The sequence below is a fragment of the Nycticebus coucang genome, chromosome 3 (genome assembly GCF_027406575.1).
Source record: "Nycticebus coucang isolate mNycCou1 chromosome 3, mNycCou1.pri, whole genome shotgun sequence".
Classification (NCBI taxonomy): Eukaryota; Metazoa; Chordata; class Mammalia; order Primates; family Lorisidae; genus Nycticebus; species Nycticebus coucang.
This window is the reverse complement of record NC_069782.1, coordinates 121,747,483-121,759,201: the sequence shown is the minus strand read 5'-3', so window position 1 is coordinate 121,759,201 and position 11,719 is coordinate 121,747,483. Positions and strand designations below refer to the sequence as shown.

General features: G+C 44.6%; 1 non-coding gene across 1 annotated transcript; it reads left to right on the top strand.

Moving 5' to 3' along the window:
- The first annotated feature begins 11,380 nt into the window (after positions 1-11,380).
- On the top strand, positions 11,381-11,484 carry LOC128582808 (U6 spliceosomal RNA). Its single transcript, XR_008379244.1, has one exon. It is a non-coding gene; the product is annotated as a U6 spliceosomal RNA (small nuclear RNA).
- Positions 11,485-11,719: the final 235 nt, after the last annotated feature.

Sequence of the window (11,719 nt, the reverse complement as noted above, 5' to 3'; positions counted from 1 at the left end):
AAAAAAAAAAAAAAATGTGGGATACCAGAGTAAGGGAAGCTATTAAAACTTTCTGCTAAGAGATTGATTCTTCTAATTACCAGTTAATGTCTTCCCTTCTGGGACTCAGAAGGCCTATTTGTTATTTAAAATGCAAATTATTTGGACTTTCTGATGTAACTAGCTTAATGTGAAATTCTTCACTTACTAAAATAAATTTTCATGAACTAACCTGTCTGGTGGAGTAATTGGCTTTAAGTGGTAATAATATCATTTCTCTTAACTGATTGCTACACTCTTACCCTGTTTTTGCTTTCTTGGGATGTGATCATTATTATAATAAGGACTATTTATTAATCTTATTAATACAGTAAATATTAAGAATATTTAATGAGTGCTTAGGTGTGCCAGGCAGTGAGCTAAGCATTTTACATATTCTATATCATTTCATTTTTATATCCTATAATGCAAGGCCTGTTAATGATCCCCATTTTATTGAAGGGGAAATTGAGGCACTTGCCCAAGTTTATAAAGTGGTGAAGGTAGAGCTGGTCCAAAGCCCATTCTGATGAGCATACTAAAGCAGACTTGAGAAACACTTACACAACTCCAGCTACTTACCATTATTTGATCTTTGACAAGCCAGTTAAAAACATTCAGTGGGGAAAAGATTCCCCATTTAACAAATGGTTCTAGGTGAACATGCTGGCAACCTGTAGAAGACTGAAACTGGACCCACACCTTTCACCATTAACTAAGATAGACTCTCACTGGATCAAAGATTTAAACTTAAGACATGAAACTATAAAAATACAAGAAGAAAGTACAGGGGAAACTCTTGAAGAAATCGGTCTGGGCAAGTATTTTACGAGGTGGATCCCCAGGCAATTGAAGCAGCTTCAAAAATACACTACTGGGACCTGATCAAACTAAAAAGCTTCTGCACAGCCAAAACACAGTAAGTAAAGCAAGCAAACAGCCCTCAGAATGGGAGAAGATATGTCTCCCAGGTTATGTCTCCGCCAAAGGTTTAATAACCAGAATCCACAGAGAACTCAAACATATAAGCAAGAAAAGAACAAGTGACCCTATCGCAGGCTGGGCAAGGGACTTGAAGAGAAACTTCTCTGAAGAAGACAGGCGCACGGCCTACAGACATATGAAAAAATGCTCATCATCTTTAATCATCAGAGAAATGCAAATCAAAACTACTTTGGGATATCATCTAACTCCAGTAAGATTTGCCCATATCACAAAATCTCAAGACCAGAGATGTTGGCGTGGATGTGGAGAAAAGGGAACACTTCTACGCTGCTGGTGGGAATGCAAATTAATACATTCCTTTTGGAAAGATGTTTGGAGAACACGTAGAGATCTAAAAATAGATCTGCCATTCAATCCTATAATTCCTCTACTACGTATACACCCAGAAGACCAAAAATCACATCATAACAAAGGTATTTGTACCAGAATGTTTATTGCAGCCCAAGTCATAATTGCTAAGTCATGGAAAAAGCCCAAGTGCCCATCTATCTATGAATGGATTAATAAATTGTAGTATATATACACCATGGAATATTATGCAGCCTTAAACAAAGATGGAGACTTTACCTCTTTCATGTTTACATGGATGGAGCTGGAACATATTCTTCTTAGTAAAGTATCTCAAGAATGGAAGAAAAAGTATCCAATGTACTCAGTCCTACTATGAAACTAATGTATGGCTTTCATATGAAAGCTATAACCCAGCTATAACCTAAGAATGTGGGAAAGGGGAGAGGGAGAGGAGGGAGGAGGGAGGATGGGGGGAGGGAGGGTGATTGGTGAGATTACACCTGCGGTGCATCTTACAAGGGTACATGTGAAACTTACTAAATGTAGAATATAAATGTCTTAACACAATAACTAAGAAAATGCCAGGAAGGCTATGTTAACCAGTGTGATCAAAATATGTCAAATGGTCTATAAAACCAGTGTATGGTGCCCCATGATCGCATTAATGTACACAGCTATGATATAATTAAAAAAAAAAAAAAAAGAAATACTTACACAACTATGTAAGGCACTCTAGAAGTGTGATTGTTTGATGTTATTTGTAAGATCAAAAATCAAAAGAAACAACCAAGGCCAGGCTTGGTAGCTCACACCTATCATCCCAGCACTCTGGGAGGCCAAGACAGGTGGGTTGCTTGAGCTCAGGAGTTTGAGACCAGCCTGAACAAGAATGAGACCCCCTCTCTAAAAATAGCTGGGTGCTGTTGTGGGCACCTGTAGTCCCAGCTGCTCGGGAGGCTGAGGCAAGAGAATCGCGTAAGCCCAAGAGTTAGAGGTTGCTGTGAGCCGTGTGACGCCACGGCACTCTACCCGAGGGCGGTACAGTGAGACTCTGTCTCTACAAAAAAAAAAAAAAAAAAAAAGAGAACCACGTGGACCCCTGTGAAGGAGACTGAACTGGCCTGAGTTTGAGGGAAAGGATAAAGTGTGCCCAACGTGTAACTAAACCAAGGAAGCCAAGTGGCAGAAGGTCTTGTATGAGTGACAGCCTTTCCCTGATAACTCTGTGGACCTGCAGTTCCTGCAAGAACTATGCACGGCAATGCCAATGTTGGGCTATAGTATGAGTCTAGTGTGGTAATACAGCAGCTGTGCAGTGTCTGGGTTTTTGTGGTCATCTGGTGGTACGTGGATGAAGGTCTTCTGCCGTCCCCGCTGCTACTGGCGTTTTGGAACTGGCCTGGCTTCTTTGCTGATTGGGTAGGTTTTGTTTAATCTCATCAGTGGAGACAAGGTTAGGAGATGACTGGGCAGACCCAGTGGGCTGCCCTGAGGAGTGCTCCAGGCTTTCTTACTTTCAGGTATGGCTTTTTCCCAGTGCTGAAGCCCTTGACAGAGTCTGTAAGCACCGACACCATCTATTCACGTCAGTCTTCACACTGTTAGGCCACCTCTTCTTCAACTATGGGGCCAGTGCCACCATTGTATCCAGCACACTGTCCTTGAACGTGGCCATCTTTGCCTGGCCTCAAACCTCCCCCAGTCCCTGCATGCCTTCATCATGGTGACGTCTGCCATCCAAAGTTTTTATCTATGGCCCATGTTACAGAAGAGACTGAAGGCATGTACCCCCACGGCTATGTGGGGGTCACTCTGCTTTTTGCATTTGCAGCCTTGGGAGGCCTGTCGTCCTTTAGTGTCGTGGAGCCCTACTCCTTCCCCAACTGCTGATTTCCATCTCATGTCTCTGTCCTTTCTACCTCATTTGACTACAGCTTATTCTATTTTATTTTTTTTTTGAGACAGAGTCTCAAGCTGTCTGTCAGCCTGGGTAGAGTGCTGAGGCGTCACAGCTCATAGCAACCTCAAACTCTTGGGCTCAAGCGATCCTCTTGCTAGGATTACAGGAGTGAACCAATGCACGATGCCCAGCTTGTCTTTCTTATCTACCTGCCACTACAAAGAAATAAAGGAGCAGATACAGTAGTCTCTCAACAGTGCTGCCTCGCCTTAAGAGCAGCGAGCTTCCTGATCCCTGCTTACACAGGCCTTCTTTTTCCTTTGGGGTGCCACCCTGTCTCCCTGCTCTCTTTTCTCTCTCCTTTTCCTCACCCTCCTTCACTCTCTCCTTCACTCTCTTTTTCTTATTATTTTTTTTTTTGTAGAGACAGAGTCTCGGGTAGAGTACCATGGCATCACACAGCTCACAGCAACCTCTAACTCTTGGGCTTACGCAATTCTCTTGCCTCAGCCTCCCAAGTAGCTGGGACTACAGGCGCCCGCCACAACGCCCGGCTATTTTTTTGTTGCAGTTTGGCCGGGGCTGGGTTTGAACCTGCCACCCTCGGCATATGGGGCCGGCACCCCACTCACTGAGCCACAGGCGCGGCCCTCTTTTTCTAAGAATATCAAATAATTTTTATACTCTTATATCCTAATCTTGGCCTACAGAGAAATCTTTCCTATCCCACAAACACCTACTGACTTTCTACCTAACACTTTATAATAAACCAATAAACATAAGTAAGTCTTTCCCCGAGTTCTGTGAGACACTCTAGCAAATTGATGGAACCCAGGGATGGGGCTAGAAGTGGGGCTCCGTCTTGTGGGACTGAGTCCTTGATAAAGAACAATGTTTTGTGATTCAAAATGTCTGTACATGGAGTCACGTATGACAAATGACTCAGCTTACAGTGAAACTGCTGACCGCTCAGAGTGATAAGGACATATATGGTGGACAGAGGTGATGAGATGGCACCTGCAGTGGCCAGGCACCCCTAGACCTGACAAGAAAGCAAGTCAAAGGTAATGAGCTAATAGCAATGGACACTTCAGTGGGGGGGGGGGGGGAGTTTATAAAAACTGCAAAGAAACTAACTATGGACCAGGTGTGGTGGCTCATGCCTGTAATCCTAGCACTCTGGGAGGCCATGGTGGGTGGATTGCCTGAATGCAGGAATTTGAGACCAGTCTGAGCAAGAGTGAGACCCTGTCTCTACTAAAAATAGAAAAACTAGCCAGGTGTTGTGGCAGGCTCCTGTAGTCCCAGCTACTTGGGAGGCTGAGGCAGGAGGATCCCTTGAACCCAAGAGTTTGAAGTTGCTGTGAGCTATGATGCCATAGCACTCTACCCAGGATGACAGAGTGAGACTCTGTCTCAAAAAATAAGCATATAAACAATCTGTTGTCATTTCTGGGGTCTAGGGAGTAGGCTGAGTGAATAAAGTTCATAAGGAGACAATCATAACAAATACACATTTTAGAAAAATTATTTTCTAAATAAGTTGGTAAGGAGAGTTGATAGGGAATTCATAAAATCTTTTTTTTTTTTTTTGAGACAGAGTCTCACTATGTCGCCCTCAGTAGGAGTGCCATGGTGTCACAGCTCACAGCAAGCTCCAACTCTTGGGCTTAAGTGATTCTCTTACCTCAGCCTCCCAAGTAGCTAGGACTACGGGCACCTGCCACAACGCCCGGCTATTTTTTTGTTACTGTTGTCGTCGTTTTAGCTGGCTGGGGCCGGGTTCGAATCTGCCAGCCTTGGTGTATGTGGCCAGCGCCCTTACAGGCACCACCGAACTCATAGAATCTTGTCTTGAGACTTCTTATGGCATTTTCCCCTGCAACACTATTTCTTATTCCAATCCTACTTTTTGTCAAATGTTCTTCAAGTGAGGATGATATTTCATTGCTAAAAACTGCCCTAACGTTGGGACGAACTGTGTTGGGTTGCAGGGACTGCTCATTTCTTCAACTGGAATCCTTTATTGGGATCTGGACTCCAGAGCACAACCAAAACAAAATAAAACATAACAAAACAAAAATCCCCTGCAGCCTAAGTGAAGCATAGCCTTTCCTGGCTTGCATACAGTTAGTAGTATCTGAAGACCACTGAACAAGACCTAGTTATCAATCCTGGCAAAGGACAAAATTCCAACAAACATAGTCATAGATCTAACTGGCTTTTATTTGTGATTCATTAATCAGGGCAGCCTCCATTCTATAAAATAAAATGGGAGCTCCCACACTGAGCAGTAGGAGGCCAACGGGTTTTGTAACTTGGAAACAAGGAAACAGAACAATAGAAGAAAAAACTGGTCGGTTACTTTTTTTGTAAAGAGTTAAAACAGAGGGGACTTCCTTATTAGGCTGACTCAGGTAGATTGGAATTTCCTGTTTTCAGAGAACCGATCTGGGGTCTATTTGCTCTCTTAAAGTTTCAGTTTATGTAGTTTTGGCATGAGGGACTCCTTTTGGTTCCCTTTTGTCTGCTAGGGCCTAGTGCGGGAGCTCAGTCCAAAACAATGGCATCCCATAATTTTTGTTTAATAATCCCAAAGACTTCTGTGAGTCTTTTTTTTTTTTCTTTTTGGTTTTTGGCCAGGGCTAGGTTTGAACCCACCACGTCTGGCATAAGGGACCAGCGCCCTACTCCTTGAGCCACAGGCACCGCCTTCTGTGAGTCTTTTTTAAAAGATGGGATCTTGCTGTGTTGCCCAGGCTAGAGCACAGTAGCTAGTCATAGGCATGATCACAGGACACTACAGCACTGACTCCTGGGTTCAAGTGATCCTTTTTCCTAAGCCTCCCAAGTAGTGGGACCCATGCCACCGTGCCCATTTGTGAGTTGTTTTTAGAAGAGATGATGGAAATATCAAAAATTAACAGAGGCTAGTTGTATGTGGGAACTGGGACTGAGGATATGCTTTTATATCAATTGAACTTTTTTTTCTTTTTAGAGACAGTCTCACTTTGTTGCCCTCAGTAGAGTGTTGTGGATTCACAGATCACAGCAACCTCCAGCTCTTGGGCTTAGGTGATTCTCTTGCCTTAGCCTCTCGAGTAGCTGGGACTATAGGTGCCCGCCACAACGCCTGGCTATTTTGTGTTGCAGTTTGGCCGGGGCTGGGTTCAAACCTGCCACCCTCAATATATGGGGCCAGCGCCCTACTCACTGAGCCACAGGCGCCACCCTCAATTGAACTTTTCTCAACAAGCACATAATATTTAATGGGCCAGGCAGACATTAACTTTTTACTTTGGGCTGTTCTGTTTGAGTTTTTTAAATGTAGCATATAATGAAGCTATGATAATGTTTTTTTATAAAAAAGAGGTGATAGGCAGCACCCGTGGCTCAGTGGGTAGGGCGCTGACCACATACACTCAGGTTGGCAGGTTCGAGCCCGGCCCCGGCCAGCTAAAACAACAATGACAACTGCAACCAAAAAATAGCTGGGTGTTGTGGCGGGCACCTGTAGTCTCAGCTACTTGGGAGGCTGAGGCAAGAGAATCACTTAAGCCCAAGAGTTGGAGGTTGCTGTGAGCTGTGATGCCACAGCACTCTACTGAGGGCGACATAGTGAGACTCTGTCTTAAAAAAAAAAAAAAAGAGAGAGGTGATACATTGTATGTGTGTTTTTTGAGACCATGGTATTTGGGGGATTTTCTTAGACTGTTTCTAAGTTGGCAAAGGGGAAAGCTACATAGAATTTGGCCATTTCTACAATATTCCACATTTTTAGACAAGATTACATTCTGCAGGAAAGGTCAGGTTTGTCAATGTCCAAAGAAAACCAAATGCTAGGAGAATAGCGTAGGGTACAGAAGACTTTCCCTCCTGGCGCCAGTATGCTCAGAACACAGAAAATCTATAATAAGGACTGATAAACATGACCACGTTAAGGAGTCTATCATCAAATTGACACTTTTAGTAGGATGTGTAACAGCTTAAAGAAAAAGAAAACCACTTCTAGCTGGAACCCCAAAAAGACTCAGCTTCCTAGATGCAGGGGGCACCTATATTTATCTTCCATCCCCAGCCACCAGGCACAGAGACAGGCCTGGAGCTGAATGAAGGATGAAGCACCACATATAAAACCCAATGGCGGTGAAGATTCCAGACAGACTTGGGCTCTAATCTTCATTTTCTTTTTTTGAGACAGAGTCACTCTGTCACCCTGGCTAGAGCACAGTGGCATCAGTCTATCTCCTGGTAACCTCAAACTCCTGTGTCCAAGTGATCTTCCTGCCTCAGCCTCCAGAATAACTGGGACCACAGGCGGCCCCCACCCCACCTGGCTAGTTTTTTTTATTGTCTTTAGTAGAGACGGGGTCTCCCTCTTGCTCAGGCTGGTCTTGAACCTCTGAGCTCAAATAATCCTCCTGAGTTGGCCTCCCACAGTGCTAGGCTTACAGGTGTGAGCTATGGTACCCAGGCTTGGGCTCTAATCTTGATGCCACTGTTTACTATTGTTTTTTTTTTTTTTTTGTAGAGACAGAGTTTCACTGTACCACCCTCGGTAGAGTGCCGTGGCGTCACACAGCTCACAGCAACCTCCAACTCTTGGGCTTACGCGATTCTCTTGTCTCAGCCTCCCGAGTAGGTGGGACTACAGGCGCCTGCCACAACGCCCGGCTATTTTTTGGTTGCAGTTTGGCCGGGGCAGGGTTTGAACCCGCCACCCTCGGCATATGGGGCTGGCGCCCTACTCACTGAGCCACAGGCGCCGCCCCACTGTTTACTGTTTTAATAATTTGTTAGCCTGAGTTATTTCACTCACACAACCCATAATTCCACATCCATAAAATAGAATGGACATAATTATATTTAGTTTTCAGAGCTTTGTAAAGATTTTTGATGCATGTAGATTGCTTAGCAAAGGGCCTGGTATATGCTAAGCAATTAATAAATGGTAGCTCTAAAAATTGTTTTTCTCCATTGAATCACAAGTTTTGAGTTAGAGAATAAAAGACTTCTATACCTCCCCTGACCCCTACCTCTTGGAAATCACTCCAGAACAAAATAAGAACAATGAAGAATAGAGAGGAACGGCTTACCCTTGTAATCCTAGCAGTGTGGGAGCCCGAGGCGACAGGATTGCTTGGGCCCAGGAGTTCGAAGCCAGCCTGGGCAGTATGGCAAGGCCTTGTTTCTACAAAAAAGTAAAATAAATTTTTTAAAGTAAAAGGAAATAAAAATAAAAACAGTTAGCTGTGTGGGCCTGTAAGGGGTTCCTCACCCCCTGTGAGGATGGGGATCTGTAATGTTCCACAACACACCTGGCTTTATTCTTTTCCGCTGTCAATGCCATTTCCAGTGGCTTTTTCATTTTAAGATGTATGCTTTCTCGGGCGGCGCCTGTGGCTCAGTGAGTAGGGCGCCAGCCCCATATGCCGAGGGTGGTGGGTTCAAACCCAGCCCCGGCCAAACTGCAACAAAAAAATAGCCGGGCGTTGTGGCGGGCGCCTGTAGTCCCAGCTACTCGGGAGGCTGAGGCAAGAGAATCGCGTAAGCCCAAGAGCTGGAGGTTGCTGTGAGCTGTGTGACGCCACGGCACTCTACCAGAGGGCGGTACAGTGAGACTCTGTCTCTACAAAAAAAAAAAAAAAAAAAGATGTATGCTTTCTCTAAAAATATAACTGTCCTAAATAATAAATCCTATCCTAAAATAAATAAAAACAATGAGGAATAAAGCCATAAACTCCATCTTTGATGAAATTGTAAACCAAAACTATTCCATGGCCGGGTGTAGTGGCTCACACCTGTAAATCCCAGCACTTGGGAGGCTGAGGCAAGAGGATCACTTGAACCCCAGAGTTGGAGGTTGCTGTGAGCTGTGACGGCACGGCACTCTACCAAGGGTGACCAAGTGAGACTCTGTCTCAAAAATAAAACTATTCTGTATGAAGACAGAAAGTAGATAATGGGGGAGGTAATAGATTTAGAAGAATAGAATGTGAAAATGCAAGCTTCTGGAGAGGATAAAACTAACGAGAAAGTCTAGAAGACTTAGATACCTCACAAGGCGGGGTGAAACAAGGAAGTTAGTGTGAGTCTTTATGAAAAGAGTTTAGACCCCTCCTCCAGCAATCAGATGAGAGACCCCTCCCTTTACCCCCACAGGGTACAAAAACTGAACCCGAAAACTCCGGATTTAAGAACACTAAGCACGTGGAGGACGTCAGTGAGGGCATTAGGGAGAGCCGGATTGAAAATAGGAGAAGTAGGGCGGCGCCTGTGGCTCAGTGAGTAGGGCACCAGCCCCATATACTGAGGCAGGCAGGTTCGAACCTAGCCCCTGCCAAACTGCAACAACAACAAAAATAGCCAGGCATTGTGGCGGGCGCCTGTGGTCCCAGCTACTCAGGAGGCTGAGGCAAGGGAATCACCTAAGCCCAAGAGCTGGAGGTTGCTGTGAGCTGTGACGCCACAGCACTCTACCGAGGGTGACAAAGTGAGACTCTGTCTCTAAAAAAAAAAAAAAAAGGAAAAGAAATAGGAGAAGTAGAGGAAAGATGGCTGTTAGTAGCCCAGGGAAGCCCCAATGCCCACTCCTACCTAGTTCCAAAAACACCTGGGGCTTGCTGTATCCACTCCTGAAAGTAGATTGGAGGATTATTTTGGAGAAACATTGAGTGGCTTGAGATAAAAGACTTAGAATATTATTTTGGATTATTGGTTCCAATTCTTAACTCCTGACTGTTGCCACAGCCTCGTCGTAGGTGGAGAGCGCTGCTTGACTTTGGGTGTGGCCTTGTTAGCAGAAATGAGCAGAGACTTGAAACGAGCTTGCACGGGTGGTTTGGTCTCTTGCTCTCCTGCTTTTCACCGTGAGAAGAACATACCATGAGTAGACACTGGCCTAGGGAGAATTAGATGCAGGTGGAGCAGACCTAGTGCCAGCCTGAGGCCTGAAGCCACGCCCAGCAGAGCTTAGGCTGCAGCTGGGGGGAGTGAGAAATAAATGCCTGCACTATATGCCAAAGTTGGTGGTTGTTTGAAAAAGGCTGACTTACAGAGACACTTATGGAGGTCTTCTTCAAAAGAAAAGTTACTTTTCTTTGGTAAAGTAACTGTAATAAAGTAATGGTAATACAGTGATGCCCACCAATTGACAAGCATCTCACATCTCCACAGAGCTTGCAGTCAGCTTTTTACTGCATTACTTTTTCTTTTGTTTTTTATGTGAAGAGAAAGGATTTCACTATGTTACCCAAGCTGGAGTGCAGCAGTACGTTGGCTATTCACAGATGCAATCATAGCTCATTGCAACCTTGAACTCTGGCCTCAAACAATCCTCCCACCTGAGCTTCATAAGCAGCTGGGACTACAGATGTACACACCGTGCTTGGCTTTTTTAGTGAATTACTCTTAAACATGGAAGGACAGCCAACGATTATCAGGCACTCAAGGGAAAGAACTTGGAGGATGTCAGGCAATGCCAACAGTGGAATAAAACAGGAAGCCAAGGAGGAGGGCAGAAGACTATTGCTATATGGAGAAAAAAAAGATGGAAAATTTGGAGAATAAAGAAAAAGCTCTTAGACATTTAAAGTGAACAGCCAAAATGGACATATGCAATAGAGAGATGGGAAGTTAAATAATTCTTGGTAAAGAGTTAGATCATGGAAAGAAGAAGGTAAGAAGATCAAAGAACCGATTCAGGAAATTCAACATCTGACTAAGAGGAATTGCAGAAAAAGAGAAGAGATGAAAGAGATAAAATTTTCAGAGAATAATTCAGGGAAGTTTCCTAGAAACAAAAGGCATGAGACTCATGATCGAAAGGACCCACCAAATCTTGAGATGGTCACAACATCTCAGAATACAGAGATAAAGAGAAGCTCCTAAAAGCATCCAGAGCAGCGGTTCTCAACCTGTGGGTCGCAACCCACCGGAACTGTATTAAACAGTCACGGCATTAGGAAGGTTGCGAACCACGGATCTAGAGAAAGCGCAGGTCATGGTCAAAGGATCAGGATTCAATAGCTTTGCACTTCTCAACAACCCTATTAGAAGCAAAACACAATGGAGTAATGCTTTAATAGTCTACAGGAAAGCGATGTCTAAGCTAGAAGTCATTCAGTCAGTGTAAGAGCAGAATAAAGACATTTGCAAACACACAAAGTTCTCCTCGCTTTGGCAGCACATATACCAAAATTGGAACAATACAGAGTAGTGTGGTCCGGCACAAGAATGACACACACATTTGTGAAGCATCCCATATTTTTGCTATAAGCGTGCCCATCACCTAAACAGTGTTCACCATACCCATTCCTTGTAGATTTCCAGCAGGATGAGCCTCCAGGTCCCACCCAGACTCCTGGAACTGGTGGGGCAAAGCCTGCTGAGGGATGAAACTTGGGCCATCCCCACTCTCCCCACCACCGTTCCTGGAGGCCTTCACCAGGGGTGCAGCACAGCCCTGACAGTAATGGTGTGGGCCTGGCCCTTCAGTGGCCTCCC